This window comes from Mixophyes fleayi, chromosome 4, assembly GCF_038048845.1.
Source record: "Mixophyes fleayi isolate aMixFle1 chromosome 4, aMixFle1.hap1, whole genome shotgun sequence".
NCBI classification, from domain to species: Eukaryota; Metazoa; Chordata; class Amphibia; order Anura; family Limnodynastidae; genus Mixophyes; species Mixophyes fleayi.
Genome location: NC_134405.1, coordinates 54,369,090 through 54,382,201, shown reverse-complemented (window position 1 = coordinate 54,382,201; position 13,112 = coordinate 54,369,090). Strand labels below are relative to the sequence as shown.

At 40.6% G+C, this 13,112-nt stretch overlaps 1 protein-coding gene across 5 annotated transcripts in view; it reads left to right on the top strand.

The window, feature by feature from the left end:
- The first annotated feature begins 5,361 nt into the window (after window positions 1-5,361).
- FGFR1 (fibroblast growth factor receptor 1) overlaps window positions 5,362-13,112 on the top strand; it is a 78,873-nt gene continuing 71,122 nt past the window's right edge. For 2 of the 5 annotated variants that reach the window (XM_075207042.1, XM_075207039.1), the window contains exon 1: window positions 5,362-5,912. The gene's annotated coding sequence lies outside the window, so the exon portion shown is untranslated. The remainder of the gene's footprint in view (window positions 5,913-13,112) is intronic. The other 3 variants (XM_075207043.1, XM_075207041.1, XM_075207044.1) reach the window with 2 other exon arrangements.

The following is a 13,112-nucleotide window of genomic DNA, read 5'->3' as shown; positions in this document are numbered from 1 at the left end:
ACAACTATGAGTAATAAACAGTTTCACTTATTCTACGCAAGTGCAAAGCAGTGAAGTTACACAGAACTTTCCAGTACATGCACAAATAGCACTGGGACTACGCCTTGCTGATATATGTATATAGACATATCCCGGCTTTGCTTTGGTTACATAGCATTTCATAATACACACAATACAACTACAAGGATAATAAAATGGAGTTCAGCGGCCATTTTGTTTGGCCTGTCACAGACATAAATGCATTAGAGACTGTAGAAAGAAGGGTAACTAAAATGGTGCATGACGTACAGCACAACACTTAGCCAGAAGGACTAATAGATATTAATATGTATAGTTTGGAGCAGAAGAGGGAAAGGGGGGACATGATAGAAACTTTCAAATATATCAAGGGTTTGAACAAGGTACAGGGGGGAAACATTCTTCAAAGGATGAGAAGTACTAGAACATGAGGACATGCACTGACACTGGGGGGGGGGGGGGGGGGAAGTAGAATCAGAGGAACTATGAGGAAAAACTGCTTCACAGAAAGGGTAATGGATAAGTGGGAAAGCCTCCTATCAGAGGTGGTAGAGGCTAATACAATAGATCAATTTAAAACATGCTTGGGATAGACATAAGGATATTCTTACAAATAATGGATCAAATAGGGTTTGAGGTTACCATAGGTTAAAAAAATAGGCAGACTAGATGGACCAAGTGGTTCTAATCTGCTGTCAAATTCTATGTTTGTATCATGTGACCTCCTGTGCAAACGCAACACATCAGAGCAGGTGGAGGAGGGGGTGTGAAGTGTTCTGCTCTCCCACCCATCTACCTCTGCGATATTGATGACTATTATACAACTTCCTTCAGTGTTATAAAATATTCCAGGTATGTGTTAAAGCATTTCATGAAGCATTCATGTTTGCCTAAACCAGAAAATTTAAAACCATCTAATAATGGTCTGAAGGTGCAATATACCAATGGCTGGTCGCATGACAGCAGAACATAACTAACACATGTAATCCCTGCGGCTACAAATCCCTTGGAGAAAACGACAGGCCTGATACATTAACTCTGTGAAATAATCTGCACCTCCCATTATTAATCCAAAAACTAGCAAACAGTAAATGTTTTATTTTTTATGTAAATGTAATGTGCTTGGAGCAGAAAAACTATATAAAAAAAATACCTTGGTGTACTTTAACTGTAACTAGTTTTTGCTACCGATAAATACAATTAAATAAATTGAATAAGTGACTAATTAGTTAGGTTACTAGATTAGTAATTGGTGGTTACTGGGACGCCCAGTGAGTGGGGGAATGTGCGGATAAGTGGGGGATTTGATGTGGTTTGGAGTACGTTTTGTGCATACATGCCAACTTTTAAGATTTCTCCAGGGGGAAAAGTCATGTGACAAGGGGTAGGAGGGGGGGGCCTGGTGACATCATCATGTCACCATAGCCCCCCCACTATAAAATGCCGAAATTCACGGCATTGAATGGCGTGAAATTCGGCGAATGCGGGATCTTTGCCTACTCTTCCAGACTCCCCGAAATTCGGGAGCCTCCCGGGTATTCTGGGAAAGTAGGCAAGTATGGTTTTGTGGCATGTGGGGATCTGAGTAGCATTTGTGGTCAAGTGATGTAGGGGTGCAGAGGTCATTTTGGGGCTGTCCCCTCCTGAGATTAAGGATAATGTGTGATCCTTTTGAAGGTTGGAGATCTGCATATGGCCTTTGAGTATTGCCCATCACTGGTTTATACTAATAACTAGGGGGTATATATACTAAACTGAGGGTTTGAAAAGTGGAGATGTTGCCTATAGCAACCAATCAGATTCTAGTTATTTATTTAGTACATTCTACAAAATGACAGCTAGCATCTGATTGGTTGCTATAGGCAACAACATCTCCACTTTTTCAACCCCGCAGTTTAGTAAATATACCCCTAGGTGTGTTTTCCCATTGCTGATCCACTTATGAACTCCTTTATGGAGCACAATTAAACATGAGCGATTGCAGCATTTTGCTGCCTGAGTGATGCTAAAATAAAGCGATTTGCGGTGCCACGCCTCTCCTGCACTTGCCACTTGATCTCCCCTCCAGGATCTTCGCGAGATGAGATTTTTAAAGACGGCGAGTACGATTTCTGTCAGAAGTCCATTTTGCTACCAGTATGTTTTTGTACTGTGGGAGGAAACTCTAGCACCTGTAGGATACCCATACAAACACGTAGAGAACATACAAACTCCACAGAGATAGGGCCCTGGTCAGAATCCAACTTAAATAGGACAAGTGACAACTTGCTCATAATAACTGTTACGGATGGTCAACAGTGTAGGTGTTTGTAATACAACTACTATACACATAAATAAGAATCGAGTAACAAACTTTTTTTACTTAGCTTTGTAGATATGCGCATTTACCTTGTAACCTTTTAGATCAGGCCTGCCCAACCTGTGGCTCTCGAGGTGTTGAAAAACTACAAGCCCCAGCATGCTTTGCCCTTAGATAGCTAGCTGATAGCTGGCAGAGCATGATTGGACTTGTAGTTTCACAACACTTAGAGAGGCAAAGGTTGGCCAGCACTATGTTAGATACAGATTAATATACAACTAGTTATCATGTCCTTTAATGCAAACAATGTCCACTGTGTCCGGTTGTCATGACACTGGTGTGTTTAGCAGGAGTCAATGGAGCTTATTTTACACAGCATCAATATACTAAAAGTAACTCAAGAGCATTCAGTTGCATTTAGCATAATCTCATTGGGGGTGGGGGGGGAGTAGCAGTGTCCCAGTTTAGGATTTTTAATTGTTGAGAGGTATGTAGAGTAGCTGATATTCAGAGGAAACCCAGACTGGCCCACAAAGCAGGTAGACAGTCCCTAAGATAGGTCATATAGAGGAGCAGGGACTCAAACAGGAACAGGTTCAGATAACAGGAGCAGAGCAAAGAAAATATTCAAGCAATAGGAAATACCTATTTATGCGCCCAATCAGGAACCAATATGGATTCTTCTGAGGTAATTTGCACCATCACGCCCTCATCACTTTCTGCACAAGGAAGAGATTTGTCCACTTAGTGTGGGATCACTCACTTAGTGTGGGTGGCTTTCTTTCCCTGGAATTCAGAAAAACACCCTGAAATTTGGGAGTCTCCCGAACATTCAGGGAGAGTAGGTATGTATGCTCCCGGGTATCTTGTCCTTCCCCAGCATCTAGCACTCTAGCTTCCTCTTCTGATTTCTCCTCAAGGACCCAGTATTCATTCCATTGCTGCTGCCACAGATGGGAGCCAACCTCTAATACTATGAAATCCTTATCCTGGTTGCTTCCTATTGGCCTGATCAGAAAGTGCTTGATAAACAGCCAGTGTTAATGTATGATCACTGGAAAATCAGATTTGTCATTTCTCACTCACAAAATTGACAAATTGGGAGCCTATCACATGAATGGTGCAGAAGCAGAACTACCCTAAGGGGTATATTTACTAAACTGCAGGTTTGAAAAAGTGGAGATGTTGCCTATAGCAACCAGTCAGATTCTAGTTGTCATTTATTTAGTACAATCTACAAAATGACAGCTAGAATCTGATTGGTTGCTATAGGCAACAACATCTCCACATTTTCAAACCTGCAGTTTAGTAAATATACCCCTAAGTGTAGTCTGTGTGTCTGCATAGAATTCAGTGGAGAATAGAGAACCCTTTTCTCTTTTTATTGCATACTTTTTTTTTATTATTATGGGGATTTGAGGATGACTGAAGTGGAACAATGTGGTAATCATTGTAACTTGTTTGCAATATAAGTGTAAGCTGTTCAATTGCCAGTGGGACCTTGTAGAATTCATTAGACAGATAGTGTTGTAGACAGTGGAGGAGTTCATATTGAAGGATCTATACATAAAGTCAAAACATAGCACAGTTTGAATGGCAACAGGGATAGGGTCATTTGGGTACAAAACTCTTGGCCCTTCCGACTAAGCCTGGGTACGAACTTCAGGATTTTCAGCTGATTATTGTGCCAATCACATGATAAACGACTGTTAGTTCCAATATCGCATTAGTGTGTACTCTCCCACGTTCATGTTTTATCGTTCCAGTGCACATCGTATTGCTTGATTTGATTTTATAAACGGACTAAAAATTACTATCAACAAGGGAACGATGTCGTTCCAATTCTGCAGTGTGTATGCACTCACCACCAGCAGTGTAGGCAGATCTCCATAGAGCTTACAGAGTGACAATCTTTGCAGCAGATGTTTAGGACAGATGAAGAGCACAGATCTGAAGGTAAATCTGGTAAAACACATATAGCGTGTACACAGGGATCGGAGTGCTGATCAGGACTTTCAGTCGTTGGTAAAAATCGTTAACGATATCGCGTCGGAAGGAATTTTCTGTAGTGTGTACCCAGCTTTAGCCTGACATGAAGTCATAAAATCAGGCAGTGAATACCAATGGGAAAAAGGGTTATATCCTATACTCAGTGGTGGATGTGGGCTGGCATACGATGGCATGCCATACCGCCACTTCTCCTACTGCTTTAATTGCAAAACTATCAAATTCCATTCATTCATAGTTTCCATACCGCCACTCCTAGACTTCTATACCACCATCTATAAATTTCCACTTCGACCACCGCCTATTCTAATAAATTATAGCGAGACATCTTTCCGACAAACTTCCATACCAAAATAGCCTGGGAGGGTGTGAAAAATGATCTTAATAATTTATATATGAAATGACAAATATGGTAGCTTTGTACAAGGGTAAAGGAGGTGCACATAAAAATGTTTTATTATACAGGTCACGAAATTCTGAGGTGACTTGTATACATCTCTGCTGTGTAAAACAAAGTCACATCCACACACAAAAAGATAAAAAAAAATGTTTCAATGTTATTGTTAGGCAATGTATAGGCAAAAGTATATGTTTTAAACAATAATATGGCAAGTATGGGTTTTATCAGTGCCTATGGAAATTCACTACACCTTGGTAGAGAAACCATGGTGGTAGTTAGTAATTGTGTTTATATACATATACTACAGGATTAGTTCCATAAAAGTAAGGCTAATGAATTAAGCAGTACTGCTGTTAGATAGATCCAGCAAGGAGTGCAATACACTACCGCTCACAGCTTGCTGCCAGCAGCTCCCATGATCCGTCCGCATGTGGATTGAATTGCTGCGTTAACCTGCGTTTGTACCTGTGTTTAATGCAGCTTGAGAATGGAGAATGCCTGCCGTGAGTTAAATGGCATGTAAACTACAAACCCCAGTGTGCAAATGGAGAAATTTGAGAGGGTAGGAGGGGTTTTTTTTTTAAATGAACTCTGCCTGGGAGGGGTTGCAAATTCTTGTAGGGAACATGGGGGATGGGACTGCTCTGTATTGTTAAGTCTGAATAGGAACTGGCTCACTTCTCCATGCTCAAGGAATCTTGCACACTTGGAACTAGCCTCATGCACATTTTTAAGAGAGGTGGAAAAATTGTTTTAGGAATCTTCGTTTAAAGCAATAACGAGATCCATTTTATTGGGGAAAAAACTGACTACTTTTCAAGAGTTTTATGAAATGAGTCGGTTTGTTTGAGTCTTGCAACTTTCTTTCTACGATCTGGATTTCTCAAGGTGTTTTTTTTTTTAAATCTACATTTTTTTTTTCCTCCTCTTCAAGGCACCAGATGGTTTAAATTAATCTCTTCTTTTTCTCGCAATAGTTGAACTATAGAGTTTTGTTTTTTTTTTTACCATTTTTCTCAATGTAATAGATGTCGTAGGAGGAAAAACGTAAGAGTGAACATTTTCTACAGTCTGGGAGAAACTATTTTTTTTATATATATTTTTTTCAACGTTTTAAGCTACATTGTTACTAGTTGTTTATATCTTCGGAAGGCTTCTCTGGGAACTTGAGGATCAAACATCTCGAGGGTAAATATTTTACTTCTAAATGTACATGTTGTATTCTGTAAATATGAGCTTAGTTTTCTGTGTTTTTGTTGTAAGACCATATTGTTTAATGTAGAAATAAGCGTATGAGATCTGTGTAGTGTTTTTTTGCTTTTTTATTCCTTTCATGCCAGGAAAATCAGTCTGATCCATTCTGCACATATGTTTTCTATCAGGGCTTCCTGCTCCATTCGGTATGTTTTCATAATTGTACAATAGGTGACTTTAAAGTCTGACTCCTCCATGAGTCTCTGTCCAACTCCCATCTAGAGCTTTAAAGTTTGGTTGATTTATTCTTAAGTAACTGAGAAATGTTTTCTTTAACTTTAGTGTTTTTAACTTTCATCTTTTTACTTATTGGATAAGGAGCATGTAGTTTATTTTGAATGGGTTGGACTGAAATAGGTCTTGTTAGTTTACTGCACCATGTGGTATCCACTGGTTTTGTGGACAGTCTATATAGTATATCATTCCATACAGCCTGTTATGCTGCACCATGTGGCTGTGATACATCTTCTTTTGGGGACTCTGTTTTTTTTTTTTCCTATACTGTTAAGTGGCACTCACATTTTTTTTTATCCTACATTTTACATAAAGGAAATGTTAACTTCAATCTTATTTTTGCAATATTTCAAATGGTCACTCAACATAGGGGACATAAAAAAAACTCTCAAAGGCTTCTGTATTAGGGGTAAATGTAACCCTTGCCCCATGCAGATGCTAGAGCACTCTTTGCCTGCACTCCTCTGTATCCCCACCCACACTCTCTGGCAAGGATCTTAGTTACTAAGTTACCCACCTTTCTATCCATGTTGTGCTAACCATAGTGTCAGTCTTAACCAGGCTTCATATCCCAGCATGACCTGCCAGCCAGGTTACTGGTACTTGTTGTCCCACAATAGCTGGTGATTTGAAGGGCACATAATCCTAGGTTAGGATGACAGTGATGGTCCTATGCATGTCTCATCAAAGATTATACACCATCCTGAATGCCTGGTCTGCCTATGTGGTCGTTGCTGTTTCTACAACTTGCTGAGTGGGTGATCACTGAATATGAAGTAAAGAAGGGATAGCTATTTCTGCTACAAGAAGACTGTGAACAACACATATATTCATACGCTGGAGGCTCAGTGTTTTAAATGGATGTTTGGAAATTATTTGTCAAAACTTATTCAATTACAGCACTTTAAAACAGTATATTTATGTGGTCAGTCATCTATTTCATTCATCTTCATATCTGTATATCGCCCATAGCACCATATTGATACATTCTGATCCCATCTACTGCTGGGTGTTCCTACTACACCCTGAAATCATCCAGACTCCCTGATATTCTGATTTATGTCTGATTATATAAACTAAACACAGGTACAAGGCAAACTGACTGCTGCAAACTGCATGGAATTTAGAAGCCAGGTACAGCACTAAGTACACTATTAACGATAGGCCAATAGCAAGACGGCAGAGACATATTGCACAGTGCTGTAGCAAAGCAGACTGAAAATTGCCTATTAAAGGAAAGATTTTGAAAAGTACTTGGCAGAATTTCCTTTCTACCGCAGGCTTAAATACTCTGTGGCTCTCCACTAGTCGTGGAACTAATAATCCTAGCATGTCTTCTAGCAGGATATGCTGAGTGTTATACAGCGACTGAAGAGTCACAGATCACCTGTCAAAGATCTAAGGCTCTAGAGCAAAACCACCAATGGTAATAGTGTATTCTACCTAGTCTTTATATAGCTGAATATAATTAATCCACTTATTAATTCAATCCGTGCCCTTCCTTCCCTAATGCCCAGACACACTGATGTCCTAATCTGTATTACTCTGTACAGTCTCCTAGGTAAGATCTCATCACAGGAAGTTTGTTGTGAGTCAGAATTACCAAATTTTTATTGACTATTTTATAAACCTTACCGATGGCTAGCTCTCTGTTACCGATGGCTAGCTCTCTGTTACCGACACGTCATTATGATCTGTCAATATGTGTGACGTGCTGAGGGTGACAGCAGCATGTGCCACCAAAATGTCTCGGGATTGTAAGTAAGAGGCTTACAACATTACTCAATCACATAATGTACATTGAGGTCGCACTTCTCTGTACATTATTGCTGTGTTGGGGACTGACTTACTGACCACTAGTTTCTTCTTACTGACGGGGGAAACGTGACTTTGTTACTGGCCATGCGTAACACTGCTATGGACCCCAGTTCTTCACTGTTCTCAAAGTATTGTTAAATCATTCTTGTTTTTCTGCCAATTCTACCACCGACATGATTTGGACATCATGGTAATGGTGGCACTTACTTTGCAGTCACTCCTTCCCCAAAGCACTGCTTATAGAATCCTGGTTCTATTGTTTCCAGGCGAGTGTTGTAAATGTCTGAATTGCAGTAAATAATTAGATTAAATGGTGGCGTTTTGAATACGTTGATTTCTTTCGCTCATCTTCCTTGTTGTGACTCGGTGGCAAAGGAAAGTCTGTCTAACCTTCCAGTTCTGTTCATTATGGTGACTCTTCTAGACATGGACTTTTTGTTCTAAAATTGTGTGATGTATGCCCCTTCCATGTAATTATGGTATGTTGCTGCAATTTATTTATCATAAAGCATACAGTGGACTTTTCTGTAGTTAGCATTAATATTTACCCTTGGCATTTTGTTTTATAGAATCAGTAAATCTAAACTGATGTAATTCTTAATTAACTGCCCCCACTGCGTCCTATTACCCTGGCAGTACAGGGCTTCAGTGAAAGACTCTGTTAGAGAAACATAGCTACTCCAGTCACAACTATGCCCATGTTCAGCTGGTCAGCCCTGCCAGCTGAACCCAACTGACACCCACCGTTGACTACCACTCTTCTGACCTATACACCAAGGAGATGGAGTGGCTGGGATTGAGGAGTTGGTGGCTGGATCTGACCTGAGCACTTGGAATTTCCTTGTATGACTTCATCCGTCCATTGGAACATATAACTGTGTGTGTCATTGGCCGACTAGGTTTGACATCTTTTCTGACCAGACACAATGGACAGGATATTGGATCTATTGATCGTACATGCTATAATCTTGGCCCAATATCTTTCGTGTGTGTATAGAGACCTTTACACAGCACTTGGATATAAAGAATTATTTAATTCACTATACTGTATTCCATGTCACATATCCCAAGGAATACGGAATAGTGATTAACTAGAACTGTTTGTCTCTTTTCATTGTCCCTATTTTTAAAAACAAAACCTAACAGCACAGTCCAACTTTTCCAGTACTATCTGCAGGAGGAAATTCTCAGATCCTTCTTTTATATACTGTAATGTTTAAGTATTACATTTTTGAAGAGGAGCTTTTATAACACAAAAACAATACATTATGACTATACAGAGTGGTCGTATCATGCTGACTTTTCTAGTATCTAGCAAGATGCTAGAAAATCTAAATGTTTAATCACTGTCGAAACGTAGAAAATTTAGAAGTGTTTGACGAACAGTCTGGGAATAAGACATACATTTAGAATATATAACCTGGTTGCAAATGGAAGAAATGTTTGTTTAGTAGGTTTAACTGGCTGTTTTGCTGGCCCAGTTCTATATAAGCAACAATGACCATCTGGTTTACTTGCTAGCCTTTTGAAGGGGCGCTGTTTGGAAGAAGCATAAGGTTAGGTGTCAAGATGCTGGAGGCTGCATGATCTAAACATGAAATTGTTTTCACAGGTGTTTTGCAAGACCATGAAAATATTTGGTTTCCAGATGGAATGGGTTTAAAACACAGTCAAAGCAACTCATTCATGTAACCACCGATCTGTGTTGTTTAATTTCACATTTTCTTGCATAGAGAGCTAGGTAGTTACTTGGTGGCTATGTCCTCAGACAGTCCTTCTTCAGACCGGAAATTCATTTCGAAGATTGATTTGGAATATGTGTCTTAAAGGTATTTGTTTCTTCTGCTTATCCCATTATGGACAATCATTGATTTACTTTGCTGCACTTGGCACTGACAATTTAGCATAACGTTGCTGGGTAATATCGATCATTTATGGGACTGATCCTATTAACCCTTTATAAGTCACATGGTCCCTATAACAACAGTCTAGAATTATTATTATTTTTTTTGGGGGGGGGGGGGGATGCTTAGAGAGGGCAAACCTATGGTTCCCAAGCTGTTGTGGAACTACAAGTCCCAGATATCTCTGCTGCTTTGTTTTGCATCCGTTGGAACTATAAGGTTACCAACAAATGTTATGGTCCATTGGTGCTTGTAGGTTTTGTGGTGTTTGTTTACAGCTGGACTGTAGACTTTGACCTGCTACATAATAATACTTTATTTTTATAATGGCTCATTTCTCCGAGGCCACTAACCACAGGGCTACAGTTAATTAAAATATAAGGCATCAATTACCTGTGCTCTGTTGATGGTGAAGCCAAATGTACAGGAATATATAACCCCTAAAACAAAACACTCGCTCATAACAACAAGATACAGAGCTGTAAACCTGTGGTGCATCCAGTTAAAGGGCTCTCATCACTTGCTGAAAGAGGGAGTGCTGCACTTGGTGTTACCCTGTGTGCTGCAGCTTACGGCACCCACCAGACTTAGAGCTTTGTGTCTGATGGCGTTGGTTACGTGAGCGACTGTGATCACTGCTGTTGCTTTTTGACCTGATACCTGTGTGGAAAACTTGCATCTGTTCTATTCGCTAGATAACATTATGTCTAATCCAGTGGAACCCAAACTTTCTCAGTTCGAGGCAGGGCAGGGTGACACCTAAGCCAAAATAATTACCAAGAAGTCCCCTGCCTTGCTTACCCTTGCCAAGGCACCCATGTGAGATTGCTGGGGCACATAGTTTGGGAACCACTAACCTAATCCATTACTGTACAGGAGTCTTTCTTATTCCTGCACTCCTTATGGTGTACTCTTTGCCTGCTCACATTGGAGGCAACCGCTTTATTGGGCTGAATCGCTATTCATGAGAATCCAGCCTATCAGTTCACTAGGAACTAGTAACGTCACTGAGGGGTGACGCACTTTGAGTAGTGAATCAGGACATAAAATGTGTAGGTAATGGGTACATTTGAAATGCAAATCTGCAAATCCGGAGCTAATCTGTCTGCAGAGTATAGTACACTGCCCACCGGCACAAGTGATCACTTCTTATATGGTGTGGACAGGGCCGGATTAAGAGAATGGAGGTCCCTGGGCTAAGGGGGCCTCCATTCCCCCGTGAGGGCCCCCCTGTGATCCGAGCTGCCCGCTTCCCCCCCCTTGGTGAGCCGAGCCGCCCGCAAGGAACTTACCTCCTTCTCCTGGCATTGCGGTCCTTCCCCGGCGCGCTGTACGCTCTTTACTGAGGAGATCTCGTGAGAGTGAGACTCACGAGATCTCCTCAGTAAGGAGATTACAGTGCGCCGGGGAAGGACCGCAGTGAAAGTGCTCAGTAGCATTGATCGCGTCGGGGACGCCCCCGACCGATCAATCAATACTACTGCTGAGCACTTTCAAGGGCCCCCTGGATACCCGAGGCCCCTGGGCTGTAGCCCAGTTAGCTCTAGGGTTAATCCGGACCTGGGTGTGGTTGACCTACAAACTTCAGCACGGTTACTGTGTGTCTCATATAAAATCTTTGCTTGCTCAACTCACTTCTTATGCTCCCATCAGGAGTGTTGCTAATTTCTCAAATGATTGAGGCCCATCCCCAAAACTATTCTTTACCACTATACACAGTTGTATCAATGTACATGGTATAAAGCTACAAGCTATTTTGTTGCTGTTTGGGTATAACATGACAATTTAAACATATCAAATTGTATTTTTATGTTCTGCACAAATCTGTCAGTCTTTTAGCTGACTCCTCCTATTGCATTGTGGGAAGTTGCAAGGTGATGTGTCCACTCTTAAAGACAATATAAGAAGACAGCACTCCAATTTAAAATAAATAAACAAATAACTTGATTCATGCTGGTGTTGATGTAACATTTTGAGACCTCTTCTGTTAATATGCATGCTGTCAATCTACTATAAGACTAATCCCAGCTCAACACATTATCATGTCATTGTGGAAGGTGTGCTGTGTATATAGTTACAGCCACATTGACATAAATCTAGGATTTCATGTTAATTCCAGAATAACATTGCCTTGTTTAGTTTAATGTTCCAGAGTGTAGTGGATTTGGGGTTCAAATCTACATTTTTACTATATTTCTTTTAAAAGGTTCTAAATGTAAAATTATATCCAGTTTTTGGGGTAAATTTATCAATTTTTGGGTTTGAAAAATTCCAGAAGTTGCCCATAGCAGCCAATCAGATTCTAGTTGTCATTTATTATTAGTACCTTCTACAAAATGACAACTAGAATCTGATTGAAAAAGTGGAGATGTTGCCTGTAGCGGCCAAAATCGCAGCTTGATGAATTTACCCCTTGGACTTGTGTATTCTTCGGATAAGGATTGGTTATAACTATTTACAATTGACACATTTTTAAGCCTTTGGATCATCTGCTTATTGCACTAATTGTTTCCAATGTTATCCTGTCATCGGGCCAGACCGCTATCTAACAGTCTCTGTTGAAGTTATCCACCCACGTGTGTTACCAAATTTGGCACAGGTCTAGTCAGTTGTTGATCTTGCAGGATGACTTGTCCTATCACTGTGTGGGCAGCATTACTGGAAGTCACTGTTATGTGTTGCTAGCCACATTAGGATCTAAAAGGATTTTGAAACTGAACTTCAGTGGAAATACTGACACCATGGGGCACATTTATCATTCATTCATCGTTCCGAAAAACTGCTGTTTCTGTGATAGAAAAAATCATACTTACCCCCCTCTTCGGGACGCGCTGTCTCAGGATCTCCTACTGGTCATCTTCGTTCCTCTTCTTCATTCAATTGCGCATGTGCAGTTCGAAGATCCCCGCTCTGTCTCTGCAACTATCGTTGCGGTGAGTGACAGGGAGGGATCATGTGATCCCTCCACACATGCGCTATCCAGCTCTGCTCTTCGGAGCAGAGCTACAGCATTGGATTTTTTCAGTTTTGATAATGTACGCCAGCTTCAGCTTGCGTACATTAACATGACAAGTTCCCAAAAAAATATTTTTTTCGGGACTTGTTAGATTGCGGCCAGGAGCAGTCACCATTCTGTTGATTGGTGACTGCTCGCAAAAACGATCAGGAGTGTAAAGCA